The following is a 22,415-nucleotide window of genomic DNA, read 5'->3' as shown; positions in this document are numbered from 1 at the left end:
GGCGTGGTCAATGAGTCATTGGGCTTGGAGTCCACAGACATGTGGTGGAATCCTAGCTCCTTGTGGCCTCGAGAAAAATCACAAAACTGCTTTGGGCCTCCATATTTTCAGCTGGAAGAGAGACATTCGCCAACCCTTGCAGGTTGTTGTTTTACAAACTGCATTCTCTACATAATGAAGGGCGCAAATATGTGGTGAAGGTGGCAGGTGATAACATTTCTGGAGGCTTCACCAGCATGGAACTCCGAGATCTCAGAACAGGCTGAGGGGACAGTGCTTGGCCAGGATCACAGGAAAGGGGAGGCACTTGCGGAGTCCCTTCTGTGTGCCTGAAACCCTGCTAGGCTTACAACACATTCGTTACAGGCTTATGGGTTCTTGCAACTCAGGGGATCTTGGGAAACCCAGTCAGGTGATCAACTCATCCCAGTTTGTCCAGAATTTTCCTGATTTTATTAATATTAATAATAATAATTAATAGCACTGTAAGTACCATGACCTGGGAAACTTCCCATTTCTTGGCAAAGTGGTCACTTTGCTGGTCATCCTATAAATCTTTCTTGTTTTAAAGACTAGAGTCAGGGCAGAGACTATCTGGCCCAAAGTTATATGGTTAGGGACCACCTGACCTGTTTTTGATGTGAACCATGCTTTCTGGGCAAAGACAGAATCCAGCTCACCTCCCACCAGCTCAAGCAGGACCCACACGCCACATACATGCATCCAAAGAGATGAAGTTTCCTTGGGCTCATTTCACCTGTTGGTATCTGACTTACAATTGTTTTCTGTTAACTCCATTATCTTTAATTTGCAAGAATGCAGCCAACAGGAAACCTCTGGATGCTTTCTCTTTAATGAAACACAATTTGATTACAAATCATCGGAGTCCCCTGGCAGACAGCCTTTTTTGGAGGATTTTAGCCTGCCGTGGTCACACCAGCATGATTTCTGCCATTTGTGGGAGTCCAGTGGGGGCTGCTGAAATCCCCCACCAGGGGAGGCGGCCACCAGTCCCCCGTCAGCCCATGTGTTAATGCCAGCTGTTGAAAACACCCTCCCGCATGGCCCTGTGGATGAGGGGTGTTCTTTGTGGTTCCTTGGACACAGTGTGCCAGAAATGCCTTCCAGGTTCACCATACCATTTTGATTCAATGTGCAAGGTTTATTTTTTCTCATATCTACCAACAGACATTATCATGGTCAATGTCCAGCAGACCAGATATGGGGTGATCAATTGTTTGAAGGTAAAAGGTAAGAGCCATGAAGCCAAGTTACAAGAACATCTGTGTTTACTGGGACATTGGAGAGCCTCAGCTCATGGATATATAAGGCGACTTGGGCAGCATCAGCCTTATAGGGCTGAAAGGCAACCCCCTGGGGCAGTATCCTTAATGCGGCAATTTATTAGACATGGTGAGAGCAGGTCACACTGTTCCTGGGAGTGGAGTGGCATGATCATGGCTCACTGCAGCCTCAACCTCCTCCCCAGGCTCAGGTGATTCTCCCACCTTAGCCTCCCGAGTAGCTGTGACTACCGGCTGGGGCCACCACGCCCAGCTAATTTTTGTATTTTTAGTAGAGACGGGGTTTCACCATATTGCTCAGGCTGGTCTCAAACTCCTGGCCTCAAGCGATACGCCTGCCTCGGCCTACCAGCATGTTAGGATTACAGGTGTGATCTGGTTCTTTCTGATTGAGGAGTCTGTCTGGGCTCAGGAGGAGGGTCTTGTCTGCATAAGAAGATGGATGAAACTTTCTCAGTTCCTTCCTGACACCAAGAAGAAGAAGCAGAGTGTAGCATAAGCACACGGAACAGTAGTCAAAAGGACAGGTTCTAGTCCTCACCACACCATGAACTGGCTGTGTGATCTTGGGCAAGTCATTTATCTTCTCTGTTCCACTCAGTGTCTCCATTTGACATACTGGAGAATTGAATTTATCTGTCTCTAGGATCTTTCCCTTTCACCTCCTTCCATGGTTTTCTAAGTACCATCTCTTTATTTCTTACTCGCACACAATCTCACCTCTGCCTTCTAGCTAGAATGCACGTTTCTGAGGCCAAGCATCTTCCCCGAGTGCTCCCTAGTAAGTGCCTCACACATGTGGGATCAGAGCCTGTGGTTGCGTAGCAGTAAAATTAGTGCTACCTGCATGTGGGGGTGAGGGGTTTCACCCCATCCTCCAACTTCTTAGAGGAGAAAATATTTTAATGGTTGGAAACAACCTGGATCTACACAAAAGGGCATGAAAACAGCCACTTAAATTCTACGTGCACTTGGCACTGCAAAGATCAGAAAACTCCCATCAAGATAGATGATACGAAGAAAAAAAGCACGAGCACTTTGCTTTAATTTAACTCAAGATGACACCTCCATCATCCTGTGGTCTGTAGTCTCGCGAGGGTCCCCGCTCCCTTTTGCACATGCGTGGTGTGTGTTCACACGGACTCTTCTACAGCTTTGCATCGCTGGGTTCACAGCATTCCTCCTCTCCCTCATTGGTTCCACACATTCAGCCATAGCTGTTTGTGACTTCTCTCCTTCTGCAATTGTTTGAAAACAGTGTCAGAGCATGGCTCCTTTATCTTGCTGTGATTGCTTTATTTATTTATTTATTTATTTTTTTGAGATGGAGTCTTGCTGTGTTGCCCAGGCTGGAGTGCAGTGGCACGATCTCAGCTCACTGCAACATTTGCCTCCTGGATTCAAGTGATTCTCCTGTCTCAGCCTCCCAAGTAACTGGGATTATAGGCATGCACTACCACGCCTGGCTAATTTTTTGTATTTTTAGTAGAGACAGGGTTTCACCATGTTGGCCAGGCTGCTCTTGAACTCCTGACCTCAAGTGATCCGCCCACCTTGGCCTCCCAAAGTGCCGGGATTACAGACATGAGCCACAGTGCCTGGCCATTGCTGCGATTGGTTCTAAGAGTCTTTCTGCCCTTTTTTCTCTCTTCCTGCTATGCTAACCCTCACGGGACTCAGATTTCTTGGGAAAGTTGCACAGGAATCATCTACTTTGCAGGGTTAGATATCAGCCTTGCCTTGAAAGGCTGAGCATCATAAACAGTAACACACAGTCTGTTTTCTCTCCCACACTCCCACACCTCATACTGAATATTTAAGAGGTATTGAGCTTTGGGGAAAAGAAGGGAGGAGATGTTGGGGAGGAGGTGTTCCTTGATATGAGAAAGCCCATTTCCAGAGAATCAGAAGACTTGAATTCAATTCTGCTGTCAGGGGTCATGGGGAAGTCACTTTATCATCTGGGACTCAGTTTCCCCATATGAAAAATTGTCATGAAAATAAGTAAACCATAAAGTCCATTTTAAACTCCAAAATAGAGAGATCCTCCCTCTCCTTTTCTAAGACCTTACTTAGGGTGAGGTCCCATCAAGGTTCTTTATAACGTACGCCTTTTCTTTATTTGAGATAGAATCTTGCCCTTGTTGCCCAAACTGGAGTGCAGTGGCACCATCTTAGCTCACTGCAGCCTTGAACTCCGGGGCTCAAGCAACCCTCCCACCTTAGCCTCCAGAATAGCTGGGACTATGGGCATGTACCATGCCCAGCTATTTTTTTTTCCATAGAGATGGGGTCTCCCTGTGTTGCCCAGGCTGGTCTCGAACTCCTGGCCTCAACTGATCCTCCTGCCTTGGCCTCCCAAAGTGCTGGGATTATAGGCACGAGCCAACAGTCCCAGTCATGCACTCCATTTAATCCTCAAAACAGCCCTTTGACGGTGGTGTTATTAGCCTCATTTTACAAATGGGGCAACCAAGGTTCAGAGAGGTTAATGGACCTGCCCAGTGAAAAAGTTTATGAAGCCAGAGACCAAATCCAGAATTTTCTAACTCCAGCACCCATGTTTCTAACTCTAGAGATTTTTCTAACTCTACCCTCTCAAATATGATGAGACTTTGGCGGTACTCTCAGGAAAACTGCTGAGAAAATGTTGCTTGATTTCCCTGCCCCCATTTGCACAATGGGTTCTATGTCATGGAGAACTTTCCTTTCAAAAAATTTCCAAAGGACAAGTGATGCATTATGTCTTCCATTTTTGGCAACTTCACACAATAACCTTAACAGCCTCTTGGCTTCCATCTCCCAGGGATGGCATTTCAAGTATGCCTGGTCATGGAGTGCCTGTGGTTTAAAATTTTAATGGAAGACCCTTACCCCCATCTGTCTTTATTCGCTGTTGCCCTGTCCCTGGCTTCCTGGTGGTCACTGAGCTCTGCAGGCCCCCCTTCCCCCAGCCCGTCTCCTCCTGCCATTGAGAGGGGCTGTTCTCCTCCCCGAGCGGCAAGCTCCTGATTCTTTTAGCACAGCCAATGGGCTCCACTGGGGCTTTCAAGCTTGCTGGCAATTTTGGATGTCAGTAGCTGGGAAAATCAAGCTTAATATTTCATGACATTACAAAGTCAGTTTGTTCTATTTTCATCCCAGATAGAGTGAAAAAGCAGAGTTCTTATCAGAAGACTCTCCCAAAAAAGTGGGAGGCAGTTGGTCTGGGAGCCACAGCAGGTTGGCGGGGAGTACTGGGCAGGGGGTCAGCATGTGGATGCCCTGGTTTTGGCTTGATAGCCAACTAGCAGTTGACCTTCGGCGAGTGATTCTCTCTCTGAGCTTTGACTTCCTCCTGCACAAATAGATGATCTCTCAGACCGTAAGTACCCTGGTTTAGGAATGATGTGGTCTTAAACACAAGATCAACTTGGGGAGGTGTTTCTATCCTCCATGCAAACTTTAGGAATGGCTAGAGTGTTTTGAGGGGCGGGGACAGAAAAGCAAGGAAGTGCCCTGGAGACCAGGTGAAGAAGACTGGAAAATGGGACTAGCTCTGTCTGCAGGATGTATGAAAGGTTCAGGAGGCCCAGTCACTGTGCCACGGTTCCAGGATGGAGCCCAAGGCTTTGGGGACCTAGAGGGGGAAGACAGGTGCTGGTGATGCGGGAAAAGTCGTCTTCAGTTCCTGTGAGTCTCTGGTCTGATGCCCAAGGGAGGTGCTGGGTTCAATTGTCACCGCCAGACTCGTGCCTGTCCTGTTTCTTCTACTTCTGCAGCATCTGCACATGTGCCCACACAGGGGTGTACGATAAGACCATACAGCCCCATGCTCTGATCCCGCACGTGTGGAGTCTGGAGTTTACTGTGTGTCAAGCACAGTACCCAGTGCTTGCACTTGCATGCCTTTCCATCTTTATCACAATACTAGGAAGTCAGTGCTACTCTCAACCCTATTTTGCAGTTACAGAAACTGAGGCCAGAGAGGCCAAATGGCTTTCCCAAGACCACACAACTGGTCAAGGGTAGACTTGTACTTAACCCCATCTCACCCTAATCCATACCCATTTGCTTTCAACAAATTCTGAATCCTCTGCCTTGTAGACCAAGTCAATTGGGCCAAGACCTGTTCCTGAATATGGCTTTCTTTTAATGCATCTCCAGGATCACTTTTCTCTGATCTAGAGTCTGGACCACCTCAGGGGACAAAGCAGAGCTGTCAGGGAGGTGTGGACAGGAGCAGGAATGATGTCAGATTACCAGCTGCTTGCAAGACGGTTGCTGGGTGGCTGTGGACTGACGTGGCTCTTCTGCCATTCTCACTTGTAGTTGTCAAGAATAACTTTAGACTTTGCTGGGAATGCAGTATCTTCTGACAAGGAGGAGTTGGCTGGAACAGCCTGGGCTCTGTACCTGTCCCTCAGATGTCCTTTGGTGCTTTAGCCCAGTGACTCATCGATCTCCCAGGTATAAAACCCAGGGTGGGCTTCTTTCTGGGGTCCTTCGGCTGCAGTACAAGTGGGGCATGCACAGATGAGACTCCATCTACCCTGGGAAGCTCTCCTGAGCCTTGGGGGACTGGCTTGTCATGAATCCTTGGCTTTAGTTGTCCCTTGTTGTGTATTTCTAATGAATAAACCCGTCACATATAACTTGTGTGTATGAGTGTTCTGTGTCATCTGACTCAGGACAGTAGTAAAAATGCAATGTAAGATGCAGTGAGCTCAAGTGGTACCAGTGTACTGTGAATGCACTTTGTGCTGCCATGCTGGGGTTCAGAGCAGGCATCCATGTCTAGAGCTACATATGGAGACCAAACAGAAAATAGAGGCAAAAGCCCTGTTGTAGGGACAGGGCCAACATGGCGGGAATTAGTGAAGTAGGATTTGGTGAACATAGGAGAGTAATGAAATCCCTGGAACAGAAAAAATCTAAAGTCCACAGAAGAAATCCCATTGAATTCCCTAAAGAAACCTGACATGTTATGTTTTGACCCAGCCAGTCTCATTTGTTTCATGCAATTATCACCAGATTGAAGTTTGCTGGGAGATTCCAACTGACTTGGAAGTTGCTGGATTGATGGGAAGAGATCCTTCTAATCTTAGAAGAATTCTTGGAATGGCTCAGAAATAGAAACTCAAGAAGCAGAGGGATTTAATTACACAGGAGCTGGGACTTCTAGATTATGACATTTATATGGTTTGGGTCTGTGTCCCCACCCAAATCACATGTCAAATTATAATCCCCAATGTTGGAGGTGGAACCTGGTGGGAGGTGATTGGATCATGTGGGTGGATTTTCTTTTTGGTGCTGTTCTTATGATAGTGAGTGAATTATCATAAGGTCAGGTTGTTTAAAAGTGTTTGGCACCTTCCCACTTTCTCTCTTCCTTCTATTCTAGCCATGGTTGAAGACATGCCTGTTTCCCCTTCACCATCTGCCATGACTGTAAGTTTCCTGAGGCCTTCCCAGTCATGCTTCCTGTATAGCCTGTGGAAACATGCGCCAATTAAAACCTCTTTTCTTTATAAATTACCTGGTCTCAGGTATTTCTTTATAGCAATGCAAGAATGGACAAATACAGACATCTTATGGAAAAAAGTTTATCAAGTGGAAAGCTCTATTGTGTACCCTCCTTGAAAATAGATGACCTGTTTTCTCATCTTTCTCTTAGCGTGCTGTGGTCTTCACATGCAGAAAGAGGAACAAGTTAAGTAGTGGTTGTCTTTGAATATTTTCTTATTGAATGGTTTCTGGCCTGGCTCAGTCCCCTTAACATATCATCCTAAAGAAATAATGAAATATCTTTTCCTTACAAGGCTTTCTAAAGTATGACTTAAAAGTCAGAAACCACAAGAGAAAATATTAATAAATCCAATAACATTAAAATTGACTTAGCTAAATGCATCATAAACAAAATAAAAAAAAACATCAAACGGGAAAGATGTTTGCAGGCTATGTCACAGAGGAACGGATGGTATCTCTAATATATAAAGAGTTCCTACAAACTGATAAGAAAAGTGGACAAAGAATACAAAAAGTCCATAGAAAAGGAAGTAAAACTGCTTCTTAAGCTTATGAAAATTTACTTAGTCTCACGAGTAAGAAACATAAATTTTAAAAAACATGGAGATAGGCTGGGTGTAGTGGCCCACGCCTGTAATCCCAGCACTTTCGGAGGCTGCTGCAGGTGGATCATTTGAGGTCAGTTTGAAACCAGACTGGCTAACATGATGAAACCCTATCTCTACTAAAAATACAAAAATTAACCAGGTATGGTGGCAGGTGCCTGTAATCCCAGCTACTAGGGAGGCAGAGGCAGGAGAATTGCTTGAATCTGGGAGGCAGAGGTTGAAGTGAGCCAAGATTGTGCCACTGTACTCCAGCCTGGGCAACAGAGCAAGACTCCCTCTCAAAAAAAAAACCCCAAAAAAACAAAAACAAAAAAAGCCAGAAAACCCCCGCAAAACATGGAGATAATCTTTTTCATTTTTTCTGGGTGGCAAAGATTAAAAAGTTAGAAAATGCCAAGATAGCGAGAGTTGTGTATGAGTGTGATATTGGTGGTAGCGTAAATTGCTATAACTCTCTTGGGGGGGAATTTGGCAATATCTTACCAATATCCTGCCAATATCTTTCTTACTCATAAGTCAAAACTGTGCTTGTTAAATCCACAAATGATAATGTTTTTCCATGTATATTGAAGTTTCTTAAGTAGTATTTTATAGAATAAGTTTTCCTAATACATCATTGAAGAGGTTTTCAGGAGCATAGTTTGAAAAATACTGACGGGTATAATGTAGGAAGTAGTTAGAATATATCTGGGAGCTACCAACATCATTCAGGTCTAGCTATAGTGATGTTTGCTGCCCCTCTTAGGAAGGGAAACCTTTCACAAACCTCCACCTTCATTTTCTCCTCTTGCAAATGCTTTTTGGTCAGAAGCATAAACGCCAGAGCTGCAAAAGTGATTCAAAACCCAAGAGAACTCCCTGGGGATAGTCTATTCTCTCTGTAGCTGGGACAAGGAGATGGCAGGCCCTTCTCTTCCCAAGAACCTCCCTGATGTGCAACGAGAGGCCACAGACTTATCTTGCAGCATTAATTAGGAGAGATGCAACATTTGGAGACAATCTGTTCAAGAAACCCTGCACAGGACACGTTTTCATCCTGGGCTCTGGGGCTGATATGTGCCAGTGGCCTAACTCCACACACCTCGATGGAATTCTCTGGCAGAACCGCTCCAAAATGTGTGGAAAAATCTGTTTCTCTGGATTCTCCTTCTTTGCTTCAAGGTGAAACAGGCGACTTCCTTCACTGCCTTTCTCTGGGAGCACGATGAGCACTAATTACCCGCTCACTGCCAAGCTGGCACCCGGCATGAGCTGTCAGGAGCCTGCAGTCCCTTCCTGAAGTGTGCAAGTAAGTGAACACAAGCAGGAGAAGAACCAGTGAGCATGGTGGGGCCACGGATGGCATCTGCTGGACTAGCCTCCTGCTTCTTCCTCTGCTGCTCCAAGTCCCCTGCAGGACAAGCTGGGTCCCCCCATCTCCCCCGCCAACTGCTGTCCAGGGACCCGATGCCCCTTTGCTCACCAAGGAGGCTCGTGTCTTCTACCAAGGACAGCTGCCTTCAACCTTGGCTGCTCATTAAAACCATGCTTAAAAAAAAATCGCCACCACCAATGCCTGGATCTCACCCCCATGAATTCAGATTTACTCAAGCTGCTTACAAAGCTCCTGCGTGATTTTAATGTGTACCCATATTTTGATTATGGGATGACCACATACATCGGGATACTTTTGAGAGTGTGTTGGGGCACTATTAACCATTATTTTGGGACAGTTTGCATAACTGGTGCTGTCCTAGGCAGCCTGGGATGCATGGCTACCCAGCTCTAACCCTAAGAGATCCCTGAGAATTGTCTCCCAAGGACATGATCATAGCTGAGTTTTTTTCCCCTTTGTGGATGAAAACATTGACAGTTTTACATCGTTGCAGATAACTATAGGAGGTGTGTCATGAATTTGATTTTGAGTGCTATTACATTTCCAACAGCCACAATTCCCACTTCAGGTACCTCCTCTTTCCCCTGTTGAGAAGTGAAAAGGGACGCCCGCTCTGGTAATTCTCAGCCCCTGCTATTCTTTTTGTAGCCCTGGAGAAACTTGCACCTGGAAGACACCTTAGCAGTCACCTGGCTCCATCTTCCCTGCAATGCAACCATCCCTCTTGCAGCATCTTGGGTAAGGATGAGCAGAGAGCACTGGATTTGGACTCAGAAAGCCTTTCTGAGCCTTGGTTTCCTCATCAGTAAAATGTGGGTCATACTACCAGCCTCAAAATGTTGCAGTAGGGATTATATGAGACCCTCTTCCAGCACGTCTCGGGAGGAACACACAAAGCTAGGAGGACCACTGATCCACAGAGAGCAGAGTACAGACTCGTTCCCCCTCGATGGGGAGACATGCCTCTTCCACGGGCAACCATTCACTCCGCTAATAGCATGTCTCTAATCGATGACAATCTCTTAATCCTCTTAGAAATGACAGATGGTAATTCCTACATTGTTTAGGAAGAACAGGATGACTATATCACACTTACACGACAGTTGTAATAAATGGAGTTCGTTATAAATATTAATAATCTTTTTACGGAAGCTTGTTCCTTGAGAAGTGAAATAAGAAGTTGAGAGCATGCCTGCCTATTCCAGAGGTGGAAAGATCGAAGTACCATGTGGTCTATAATCTCCCAGCAGGAACTTCTACAAAAAGGGTGTCTTAGTCTGTTCTGACTGTTATAGCAACGTACCAAAAACTAGGTAGCTAGAAATTTATTTCTCACAGTTCTGGAGGCTGGGAAGTCTAAGATCAAGGTGCGGGCAGATTTAGTGTCTGGTGAGGGCCCCCTTCCTGGTTCATAGATGGTGTCTGCTTGCTGTGTCCTCACATGGTGAAGGGAGAAGGCAGCTCTTTGGGGCTTTTTTTTTTTTTTTTGGAGACAGAGTCTTACTCTCTCACCCAGAGTCTTACTCTCTCGCCCAGGCTGGAGTGCAGTGGCGAGATATCAGCTCACTGCAACCTCCACCTCCCAGGTTCAAGTGATTCTCCTGCCTCAGCCTCCTGAGTAGCTGGGATTACAGGCACCTGCCATCACACCGGGCTAAGTTTTGTATTTTTAGTAGAGACAGGGTTTTGCGATGTTGGCCAGGGTGGTCTTGAACACCTGACCTCAGGTGATCCGCCTGCCTCAGCCTCCCAAAGTGTTGGGATTACAGGCAACCATGCCTGGCCTGGGGCTTCTTTTATATGGGTACTAATCTCATTCATGAGGGCTCGGCCCTTGACCTGATCAACTCCAAACAACCCCACCTCCCACTACCATCACACTGATGACTAGTTTTCAACGTATGAATTTTCGGGGGCACAAAAACATTCAGACCACAGTGGGGGAAGAGCATGACGTTTATTGAGAATCGTGGTGTCTGGCATTTCCACTTAACTATTTCATTACCACCTTTCAACAACCCTACAGGGCAGTTATCTCTGCATGTTGGTTGAGGAAATAGGCTCAGAGAGGTTGTGTAACTTGCCTAAGACCATCCAGCAAGGTGGCTAGCTGGGTCGTGAGTCTGATCCTGCCTGACTTCAAAGCTTAACCCCAGATCCCATCGGAGGGGATCATGCTGTTCAGGTCATGAGCATAATATCCAAATCTCTGGAATTTTCACACAATCACCAGTTTGGTCATATCCTTTTACATCTCCACCCTAGTAAAGACTTTTCAAGGAGACTTTGTGGCCTAAACATTTGGGTCAATGGCTTTTTAAGGTGACGCTTTCTACCTTGGCTCTTACCTTGCTTCCATAAGAATTTATTGACACCTAGAGGCTGCTGAATTCTGTGGTCTACACCAGGGTGACAAGGATGTCTGCAACATGGCCCCTGTCCTCAGAGAGCTTCCAATCTAGTAGGAGAGTCTGTCTAGGAGGCAGGTAATACACTGTAGAGTGAGAAATGTGCTAATAAGGTGGGTAATCGTGGGCAGAGTGCAGAGTTTGAAGGCTCACAGGCCCACAGCAAAGAGTATTCGACATTACACAGCAGATCAGGGAAGACAGCTTAGAGGAGGTAGTTTTTGAATCTGGGTTTGGAATAAGGTTCAGGTGGGTAAGGAGAGAAGGAGCAGAGAGAAGAAAATGTGCAAAAGCATGGACGTGCAGAAAGAGGCTTTGGGCTTGAGAAAGGCAAGTCACATAGTACAGGGCAATGCTGAGGCTCAAGGGCAGGTGGGAGTCAGCTCCTAGGCTGTCAGGGCTCCGTTTGTTCTCACTACGATGGGCTCAGCCCACACGTTGGTTCTCCTGCTGCAATTCACACTCAGCATGCAAAGCTGGTGCAAGGTCCCATTGCCTCGTCTCTTCAAATTAGGATAGAAAGGTGAAATGACTTCATTACTGTTGTCTTGCTGGTTGCCTCTTCTCTGAGGATCCCTCCTGCTGCATTCGTCTTGCTAGATTACCCGAAAAAGACAGCTTTTGCCCCCGCTGATGGGCCTCCCGGATCATTTTTTCTGCCATTCAACAGCGACTCTGCCACGTTTTATTCTCCAGCAGACTTTTGCTATCTTCTAATAATTTTCTTCTAAAAAAGTTCACACTCATTAAAAAGGCCATGTCTGGAAATATATATGTGTTTCTTCGGAAAAATAGGCCATCTTTAAATTATTATGCTGTTGATGTAAGCTGGATTTTATTAGCATTTCACCTGTGGTTTGGTGACAGACACAAGCTGGCTTGAAAACTGTTGAAACGGGATTCTTTGTTGATTAATTTGTTTTTCTTTCTCATGGTTCTGACACTTAGGAGATATTTAAATTGCATTTTACAACTTTGTGCAAAACCAGTCTGAGTGTTAGAGAGCTGTGTGGGCAGAATTTAGATGTTTTTAATGACGCAGTGGCGGAAGTCATATTTGAAATTCACAGAATTGGGCTGGGCGAGGTGGCCCACGCCTGTAATCCTAGCACTTTGGGAGGCTGAAGTGGGTGGATCACCTGAGGTCAGGAGTTCAGGACCAGCCTGGCCAATATGACGAAACCCCGTCTCTACAAAAAACACAAAAATTAGCCGGGTGTGGCGGTCAACACCTGTAATCCCAGCTACTCGGGAGGCTGAGATGGGAGGATCACTTGAACCCGGGAGGTGGAGGTTGCAGTGAACTGAGATCACACCACTGCACTCCAGCCTGGGCAAACGGAGACTCTGTCTAAGAAGAACAAGAAAAAAAGAAATTCACAGAATCAAACACACCTGGAGGTGGAAGGACATCAATGGTCCAGAGGACCAATGCCTTTGTTGATGGCTGTTAGTGACAGACTGCTGCCATTGCTGATATATGGTAGATCAACTTCTGCTTGGACCTCTCCAGTGACAGGAAACTCACTACCTTAACATCAGCCCTGAATTATTCCTAGTGGGGCATGTTGAACAGTGTCACATAGGAGGTATCAAAGCCTCCCTGTGCTTCAGTTTGAGCTCCAGAGTTAAGATGGCACAGCCCTTGGCCATGGTACCCAGGAGGCTGTTGGTTGTACCAGAGAGAACACATATTCACATGCAGAGGAAAGTGGCCTGGCCCAAAGCTACCTGACAGTAACTGGGAGGTCCCTGAAGCCTGCCTTAAGCAACAGATATGAAAATGCTCAGGATCCAGGGGTCCAGGAACAAGACACAGACATCCCAGTGCGGGGTTTGTCCCAAGAAATATGCAGTGCACGCAGGGATGTGCAGACAGGGTATCTTGGAGGGCGTCTCCCCAGGTATCCTGGTTAAGGTCATTGCCAGTTCTCAGAATGGAAAAGCTGGAGACTGGAAATCACTGAGTTCCCTGGATCACTCCTTCAACAAATATTTGCCTATAAGTTCTAGAGAGTAAATTATAGCAAAGTGTTCTCATAGAATGTGGCCTCGGTCAAATGTTTTTGCTGTTATCTTAAAGTCGGGAGTTTAAACTGCTCTTGGGAGCTATTACAGATGCATTCCTGGATGAAGGGGACTGGGAATTTGGTTGGGGTCCAGAGTCCTGGCTCCTGGGAAGACCATAAAAGATAAAGAGCTGTGTTCTCATCAGGGTCCCCCAGAACTGCCTGGGATGCTTGTTAACCAAGTGGAGATTCAGAGGGGTTGGGTGAGTTTGGCCTCTGCAGTTTTAACAGGTTCCCCAGGAGATCCAGGTTTGACAAAGGCCGCCTTTCAGAGCACTGTCTTAACAAGGCACGTTTGTCCTGGGTGTGCTGCATGTCACAAAAGTACTGTGAAAGATGAAAAGAATTGCACCCCTGTGACACGTGTGTGGAGGAACTGGGGAGCTGTGCGGGCCATTGTGGGATCACTCCATCCTGTAAATTGGTTGTGTTGCATCCACTGGTCCTCTGTCCCTTCTCTCGCTTACAGAGAACTGTACTGTCTGAGAATCATCTTCTAAAGGGCTTAACTCCCTGCCAGGAGTCACTGGAAATAAGTGCATCACCTCTTCCCACCCTGGCCTGCTCTCCGCTGGGACAAATCTCTTGTCTTGCCCACTGCTCTACACTCTGTGAACAAATGCTGGGAACAGCTGAGAACATTCATTCATTCCTTGCACCTAACAACCCAATCTGCCCATTTTCTATGTAGTGCAGCCTCTGTCTGCTCCCGGCTATGGGTCAGACAGCTGTGACCTCCATTGTGCAGAACGTGGGCATCAGACAGAGTTTTGATTAGCAAGAAACGTGTCGCGCTTCCACGGAGCCCAGAGATGGTATGAATGAAGCTGGCTCTGAAGATATTGCCGGTGAGATGTACCTTTTTCACTTTACCTTTCACATGTCTTTGGGAGAGCAGTACAGAAGCCCTCAGCTGTGGTGGGAGCTGCAGGTACTGACCTGTGGGCTGGTGCTTCCTGCAGCGGCTGTGGCCGAGGGTGATGTCGCTGGGAATCCCACGGCAGCTTTGCACCCCTTTGCCTCCCTGGGAACCTGAGTGCAACATTCCCAGTAAACATTTAAGAACCTCTTCTAGCCTCTCCTGACTTGCATCTTGACCCCTGCATTAGCTAGTGAACTTGAGCACGTGGCTTCACCTTTCTGAGCCTCAGTGTCCCCCTCTGCCAGGCCAGGCTGGCCCACCTCCCAGAGCCTTTGTGGAGGAAGGGTCTTTCTGCTCCCTCTTCCTTATCTCAAAGCAGTTTGTGCATCTTATTTCCTGCCAGTGAGGACAGGGCAAGATTTTGTTTATATCTGGGATTCTTCACTGCACCTCGCTCAGATTCTGGCATTGTAGAAGAAACTGGTGATCCACAGGAGAGTTCAAACCCACAAAGACCCAATGAATTAACTTCCAGATGGGGTTAGGAGTCGGGGTGGGGATAGGTTGGTGAGGTCAAGCCTGTGTTCACACCTGTCTGAACAGACTTTTATGCTGGACCCATCCTGTCTTGTGTCAAAATTGGCTGGGCGTGGTGCTCATGCCTGTAATCCCGGCACTTTGGGAGGCCAAGGTAGGAGGATCACTTGAGCCTAGGAGTTCGAGATCAGTCTGGGCAACGTAGCAAAACCCCGTCTCTACCAAAAATGTTAATACAAAAATTAGCCAGGTGTGGTGATGTGCGCCTGTAGTCCCAGCTACTTGGGAGGCTGAGGTGGGAGGATAGCTTGAACCTGGGAGGTAGAGGTTGCAGTGAGCCAAAATCGTGCCACTGCACTCCACCCTGGGCAACAGAGCCAGACCCTGTCTCAAAAAAAGAAACACCCACCAAAACCAAAATAATGAAGTTTCCTTCCCAGCTCTTGGTCCCCCTCCCTGGTGCTATCTTGGAATCGTGGGGCCCACTGGCTACCTGTACCTTCCAGGCTACCTGGAGCCTAATGAATGTTTTTATCCTGAGGACTTAGCTTTTTCCAGTTTTGAGCAAATACAGTTAAAACCAACTGGGTAATAACACAACAATGACCAGGGCCTTCAAAGACATTCAGGGAACCGACTTGATGTTTTAACCAATATTCTAATTTTGTTTTAATGAGCCCAACTTGCTGGTTAGATTAAAATGCTATTTCCTGATGCTGCATAAATGCAGTATTTACGCAATTGAGCCCAAATAAAATTACCGTTTACGTTTTCATCAAATGGGGAACTAGCTGCTGAGGACAGTTGAAATGCAATTTATGATTATGTAAATTAAGCTAGCTTCAGGACACTAATATGTAAATGAAACTTTCATTATTGTGAATCAAGATGCCATTAACCTTGAAAACTATATATAATTGTCACAAATATTCCTTAAAAAATAAAAAAAAGGGAACATCTCCAGTTTTGTGGTTCCCTCTTTATGGGTCATGGGCCAGGTTGTCTGAAAGTTCAGTCCAGAGCACGGAGGTTTAAGTTTTTTTTTTTTTTTTTAAATTCTGTTGGTGTCTTTGTACTGCTTCGTTGAGGTGGTTGGGACTCTGTGTTGAACCCAAACAAATGGTATTTGTGCTTTTAGTCTGGGTCCCTTCTTGCATTTATTTCTCTGTGGAGAAATCATTTCTCCAGCACTTTCTTGCCAATGTCTGTTGTTGAGACAAGTCTGATGCACAGGTGTGGGTTAGGAGATCTCATTAAAGCTCTGACTCTCTCACTAAGTGGATATAGAGCCTTGCGTCTATCCTGGCCTCTTCTGGGCCTTGGTTCTTTCATCTGTGAAGTGAGGGTGCTAAGACATGTTATGCTAGTTAGGATTTTTTAGCTGTAAGTGGCAGATTCTGACTGTAGCTAACTTAAGCTAAAAAGGAATTTGTTGGGAGGAGATAGGTGGGAGAACTCACAAAAACAACAACAAAAAAGTGAAGCAATTTCCCTGAAAGGGCAAAACCACAGCCCCTCTGGGAACTTAGCCAGCAGAACTCAGGCTGTCCCTGTTGGGATGAAGGGGCTAAATGGTTTGCTTGTTTTAAATTATTGGGTTGCACCGTTCAAGATAGAAATTCCTGGGATGGTCTGATCAGCCTCATTTGGGCCAGGTGTCCACCTCCTACCCGGGAGAGGGGAGTCCTTGATCTGTAGCCCCGTGAAAGCCACATGCGGGGGGGTGAGGAATGAATGACACAGGCAAAAGCAGCAGCTGCTTCACAGCATCTTCTTACCCATCATCGGTGTCTACATGCACGGCTGGGAAGTGACTGACAAAAGCCAGCTGGGAAGTGACAGAGCCAGGACTTGAATTCAGAGCTTCTGCTCCACCCTCTAGGGTCATCCATCCACAATCCATGATTATGTAGAGATCTGAAATCCTCAAAGACCCAGTGAACTAACTTCCAGGTGGAGATAACAGCTGGGATGAGGTTGGGGTGATGGGATCAGGCCTTTGTGCATTCCTGTTTGAGTTGATTTTTATACGAGATCATCCTGACTTGTGTCAAAATAATGAACACTTCCTTCTGCTCACTGTAGCTACTCCAGAAGGAAGTGGATGGGGCAGGGGATCCATAGACTAGAGCTGGGGGCAGGGTAGGTTAAGACTCAGGATCCCAAAAGAGCCAGAGAGAAGAACAGAGGAGCTGGCTGGAGAATATCCAGGGCCCCGGCTGTGCCCTGGGCTGCTGACCTTGGGGTCAGGTGGGCTTCACCTCTACTGCAGGGTGGGCGGGGCCTGGTCTCACTTTGTGGCTAAGTGGGTCCAGTTGTGCTGGTGGAGAGCAGGGCACCAGGATGCTCATTCTGCCTCCAACACAGCACCTGGATCAGTGCCGCTCAACTTTGGCTGCACGTAAGAGTCATTTGGGGAGCTTTTACGTGGCTTGCCCTCCTCATAGACCAATAGAATCAGGAAAACTGAAAGCTCCCAGGTGATTCTCTATAGCCAGGGCTGAGAACTCTGTCTCTGGCTACCATAGGGCAGCTGTAAACAAGGCTGAGAACCTCAGGTTGCTCAAGACTTCCTTTCTTGGTGGTGACAGAGTCCCTGCATCTTAACCCGATTACCCAGGTGATATGGCTAGGCTTTGTGTCCTCACCCAAATCACATCTTGAATTGTAATCCCCATAATCCCCATGTGTCAAGGGAGAGGCCAGGTGGAGGTAATTGAATCCTGGTGGCGGTTTCCCTTATGCTGTTCTTGTGATAGTGAGTGAGTTCTCACGAGATCTGACGGTTTTATAAGGGGCTCTTCCCCCTTCACCCAACACTTCTCCCTCCTGCCACTTTGTGAAGAAGGTGCCTTGCTTTCCCGTTCCCATTCTACCATGATTGTGAATTTCCTGAGGCCTCCCCAGCCGTGCTCAACTGTGAGTCAATTAAACCTTTTTTCTTTATAAATTACCCAGTCTCAGGCAGTTCTTTATAGCAGTATGAAAACAAATTAATACACCAGGCATAGGTGTAGAGTACATAAATCCCAGGCACAGGGCCCCAGCCAGACAAGGGGTAGAACACAGGACTCCCTGCCTCTAAGGACTTTTTTGCTTTGTTTTGTTTTTAGACGGAGTCTCTGATGTCCAGGCTGGAGTGAGGGGTGCAATCTCAGCTCACCGCAAGCTCCGCCTCCCAGGTTCAAGCAATACTCCCACCTCAGCCCCTTGAGTAGCTGGGATTAACAGGCGCCCGCCACCATGCCCAGCTGATTTTTGCATTTTTAGTAGAGACGGGATTTCACGATGTTGACCAGGGTGGCCTCAAACTCCTGACCTCAGGTGATCCACCCGCCTTGGCCTCCCAAATTGCTGGGATTAAAGGTGTGAGCCACTGTGCTTGGCCCCGACCTAGGCCATTCTTGAACCATGACCACCTCGCTTTCCTAGCTAAGGGGTCGCCATCTATTGGGCTCTTAGTTAGGGCAGGGCAATGAAGGGGGCGGGGAGTGGTGGGAGAGGTAGAGGAAAGAAGGCAGGTTGGAAGGGCCTGGAGGGAGGGAACTCATGTTTAAAAATAATCACCATAAGGTGGTGATAGCAGAACATTAAACCAAGTGCAGGCCCTGGGTGACAGCCCAGGTCAGTTCCATGCCAATGAAGCTGGCCTTGCCAGTTACTTTGGAGTTTCACGGCTTCTGAAAGCTGTAAGGCGGAGGGAGTCATGTCCAGATGACGCCAAGGCAGGAGAAATCACTTGAGCAGTTAGGCTGGTTCCCTCCAGGGTGGAACCCCAGTCAGGGTCATGCAAAAGAAAGAGTGTATCACTGTGCAGTGGAGTTGGGGGCCGGGCAGCAGGATATTTTAGACCATGTCCGGGGGATGAGTTCTGTGGGAGGAACAAGATCCAGGCTAGAGTGGGTGGGGAAAGGATCTCAGGTCCAGGTCCAGGTCCATTTCCAGGGCCAGCAGGCCGAGCCTCGAGCAGGTCTCCAGTCTCTGGGGGAAATGGCATGAAAGGTGGGGCACTGAGGTGGGAATGAGAGGCGAGAGGTCTGGGCATGCTAGGAGAGAGGGAGGAGCAGGGGGTGATGTGACCCATGGTTGTGGGGCTGGCATGAGCGCCCCTGCTGTGTGGCACTGAAGGGACACCTGTGCTCCATGCCCCTCACACTGGGCTTCAGTCATGTCTGGGACCAGGCTGGGTGACATCAGCAGAGGCGGCTGGGGAGGGTGCTAGGGACCCAAACTAAATGCATGATACTCTAACGGGGATCCACCTACAACCTCCCTCCCGCCAAACCCCAGCACCTTTCTTCCTGGGATCCTCTATGCTGAGCTTCCCTCTCAAGGCTGGCAGAACAGGTGGCCCATGGACACCGAGGGAGAAGGGACAAGTCAACAGATGTGAGACTCAGACGTGGAAATAAGGTTTTAGAGAAGGGTCTTCTTGGCAAGACCATGAGAGGTGACCCCATCGTCCGCAGCAGGAGGAGTAAGAGGTGCTCAGCTGGGCTCTGTCTGACTTTGAAGGAATGAAGGGAGGGAAGAAAGGGCAGGAAACCAGTGGAAACTGAAGTCCAAAGGGAGGCCAGGGCTTTGACCAGCTCCCTTCAGCGCCACACCTTAGCATTTGTTGTCAGTTCCCTGGCCCGGCCCCTCACCAGAGTCACCATTTCCCGAGCACCTGCTTCTGTCCGTTTGTGCTTTTGCTTCCAACAGCCCACACCTGCGTCTCCCCCAGCAGAGGGCTGCCCTCAGGCAGCCAGAGTGGGGACCTAGAGCTGCCTGGGAATTCACGCTGCCCCCGACACCAGCCTGGGTGTTCCTTAACCAAGGACTGATCCTCCTGGATGGGGCATCTCTGAGGCTTGTCCTACACCAGTGTTTTCCAACCCCCTGGGGATCTTGTTAGATTCTGATTCTCGGTAGATTCTGATTTAGTAGGTCAGGGTGGACACCAACATTCTGGGTTTCTAACAAACTCCAGGTGTTGTGATGGTCACTGTAGGTCCACAGGCCACACAGAAACCTTGATACAGCATCTTTGCCTGATCTTTCTTTCTGATTCCCTTTTCCCTCTACCCTACTGGTTTTCTTGGGAAGCTTCCTACAGAATCACTTTGATCTAAATCCTCATCTCAGGGTCTGCTTCTGGGGAACCCGACCTAAGACACACACTGATCCTGTGAGATGGGTATTGTCATCCCCAGTTTGCAGATGAAGAAACGAAAGCTCAGAGAAGGAAAGGCCAACATGCAAGGTTGTACAGCCATTAAGTGGCAGAGAGGGGCTTCCACCGGGTCTGCGGGAATCCCAAACCCAGTCTCCACCTATTATACCATTTGTTCAAGGGGCTTGCAACCAGGCATCCTCCACTGACACTCATTCCCCTTGGCTGTGTCCAGAACTTTGTGGCATTGCGCGCTCTCTTTCCCAGCCTTGCAGCTTTGGAAACCAGCTGAGGGCAGGTGTAGACCACCCCACCTACCCCTTCTTAATCAAAGCTTCCAGGCCCAGAGCCCTGTCTTTGCTCAGTACAAAGCACAATGATCTCATTGCAATGCCAGCTCCATTATTCCAGACGCGGGGGACACGTCTAGGTGCCCCTTAAGCCTTGTCTCTTTTATTTCGGTCATAAGACAGTTAAGCAATGGGTTCTATGGAAACCATGAAACAAGGCTGAATGTCAGCATCAATGGAAAGCATTTCCATCCTTTTATCCAAGCGATACAGAGCAGAGGCCACATGCTGTGCAGAAAGAACTTTCTGTGTTCTCAAAGGGCTCCTGCAACCCTGCCCCACAACGGCTGAAGAATGGCATGGGGCCCGTGACATCCTGTCACCTCCAAACAGCTCCTTTTTGTTCCTCAGTGCGGCACCTTGGCAGGCGATGCTGCATCAACCTGCTCATAATTGTAAATGCCACCCAGTAGCCTTCCCGGCTGTGACTGTCTTAAAGATATAGATAAAAAAAGGGAACCAAATGCTGTTTTGCGTTCAGAGTAAACACACCTGTTTCCTAAAAATTTTTTTTAACTTTACACACTGAAAAGTAGGACATTTGTGGGATATTTTGGCTACACTTTTCAGCCAAACTTCAGAGCCAGATTTCTTAAAGCTGGTTTCTCAAGCAGGGCTCCTTGGGCAGGGGTGGAGTGTGCTTTGGGTCAAGGGAGGCACAGACCTGTTCTCTCTCGCTTCCACCTCCACCCCCAACAATGTTAACTCAATTGTTCGGACAAACTGAACATGTGCTTTGGTGGAAATAGCAAGTACAATGGGTGCAGTGAGGAGGGAGGGGACCCCAGCACAGGGGTGGGAAGGGAGAAGGCACATGACTGTGCACTCCAGCCTGGGTGCCTCACCTCTCTTTGTATAAAGAACCACACTGGACTGGGCATGGTAGTTCACACTTGTAATCCTAACATTTTGGGAGGCTGCGGCAGGAGGATTGCTTGAGCCCAGGATTTTGAGATAAGCCTGGGCAACATGGTGAGACCCCATCTCTTAAAACAAAAAATTAAAACTTAGCTGGGCACAGTGGCATGTGCCTGTAGTCTCAGCTACTTGAGAGGCTGAGGTGGGAGGATTATTTGACCCCAGGAGGTCAAGGCTGCAGTGACCGTGGTTGTACCACTGCACTCCGGCCTGGGCGACAGAGCAAGACCCTGTCTCTTAAAAACAAACAAAAGTGTGGCTTGGTTCCCCTTTCCCTCAACCCTCTGTCTGAGGCTCACCTCTTGGTCACTTCTCAAGTGCGGAGCAGAGGCTCTGGAAGGAAGCAGTGTTTGTTCCCACCTCAGGGCTTTCACCCTTGGCTAAGTTATCTCAGGCAAGTTCCCTAACCTCCCGAGTCAGTTTCCTCACCTCAGGGGGGCTCGCACAGACTGAAGGAGATCACGTGCACATATCACTTTGAACAGAACAGTCAGTCCTGCATAATCATTTTTCATCCTTGCAGTAGGTGTGTGTGGCTGTCCCTCTCCAGTGTTTCATGTCAGGGGAGGCTGCAGGGAGGAGCTGGATGGCAGGGGCAGGTCTTGATGGATGAGTCAGAGCTTCCCAGGGGATGGAGGGTGGGGGCTGTTCTCTGTGTAAAGCATATTAGCCCGTCATCAGGCACCTACCACCCCCACACTTATGTTTTTAGCACATACTTTGTGTGCCAAACACTCTTCTGGTTCAGATGACAGCTCAGGCTGTTGACTTGCTCCTTGAACCCCATCCATGAGCTGCTAGGAGTAAAAGGGGAGGTTGATGGAGCTTAGGACTGCCCTCAGTCACTGGCGCAAAACCTGTGAGACCCACTCAGTAGAAGGTGGTTGGATCCAATTATGGGGTGATATGGCACCTGGAATGAGAACAAGAACTGGATGTGGAAGTGGGTCCTGTCACCATCACTCCCAGGGACTCATGTGGGGGATTTGCATTTCCTATCCTTGCTACTTTAGGCTCTGCTGAACTGAAGTCCTGGTTCCCAGGGAATACAGCAAGGGTTCCCCTAAAATCACAGCCTTTGCCTGGTCACATTGGGCTCCTCTGTGCTCGTGGACCAGCCGCCAGAGAAAGGAGTTAAAATACTGGCAGGGGTAATGATGAGTTATCACAATGACTATCCCATGGAGGTAGAGTTGCTACACAGCTGGGGCAGGAAAGAGCAAGTCTAGAATTCAGGGGATACCCTGGGGCCTCTCTTGGTGCTTGCAATCCTGGAGATAGCCATGAACAAGCAGTGACAGGTATGGTACCAGGACGTGGT

The 22,415-nt window shown here is 47.9% G+C and overlaps 1 long non-coding RNA gene across 1 annotated transcript; it reads left to right on the top strand.

Moving 5' to 3' along the window:
* Positions 1-4,387: 4,387 nt before the first annotated feature.
* Positions 4,388-8,804, top strand: LOC134729365 (uncharacterized). The gene is made up of 3 exons (XR_010110374.1): positions 4,388-4,668; positions 5,616-5,753; positions 6,688-8,804. It is a non-coding gene; the product is annotated as an uncharacterized LOC134729365 (long non-coding RNA).
* The last annotated feature ends 13,611 nt before the right edge of the window (positions 8,805-22,415 follow it).

Source organism: Pan paniscus, chromosome 18, assembly GCF_029289425.2.
Source record: "Pan paniscus chromosome 18, NHGRI_mPanPan1-v2.0_pri, whole genome shotgun sequence".
Taxonomy (NCBI): domain Eukaryota; kingdom Metazoa; phylum Chordata; class Mammalia; order Primates; family Hominidae; genus Pan; species Pan paniscus.
The sequence above is the reverse complement of the archived record's forward strand: the minus strand, read 5'-3'. Positions and strand labels throughout refer to the sequence as shown.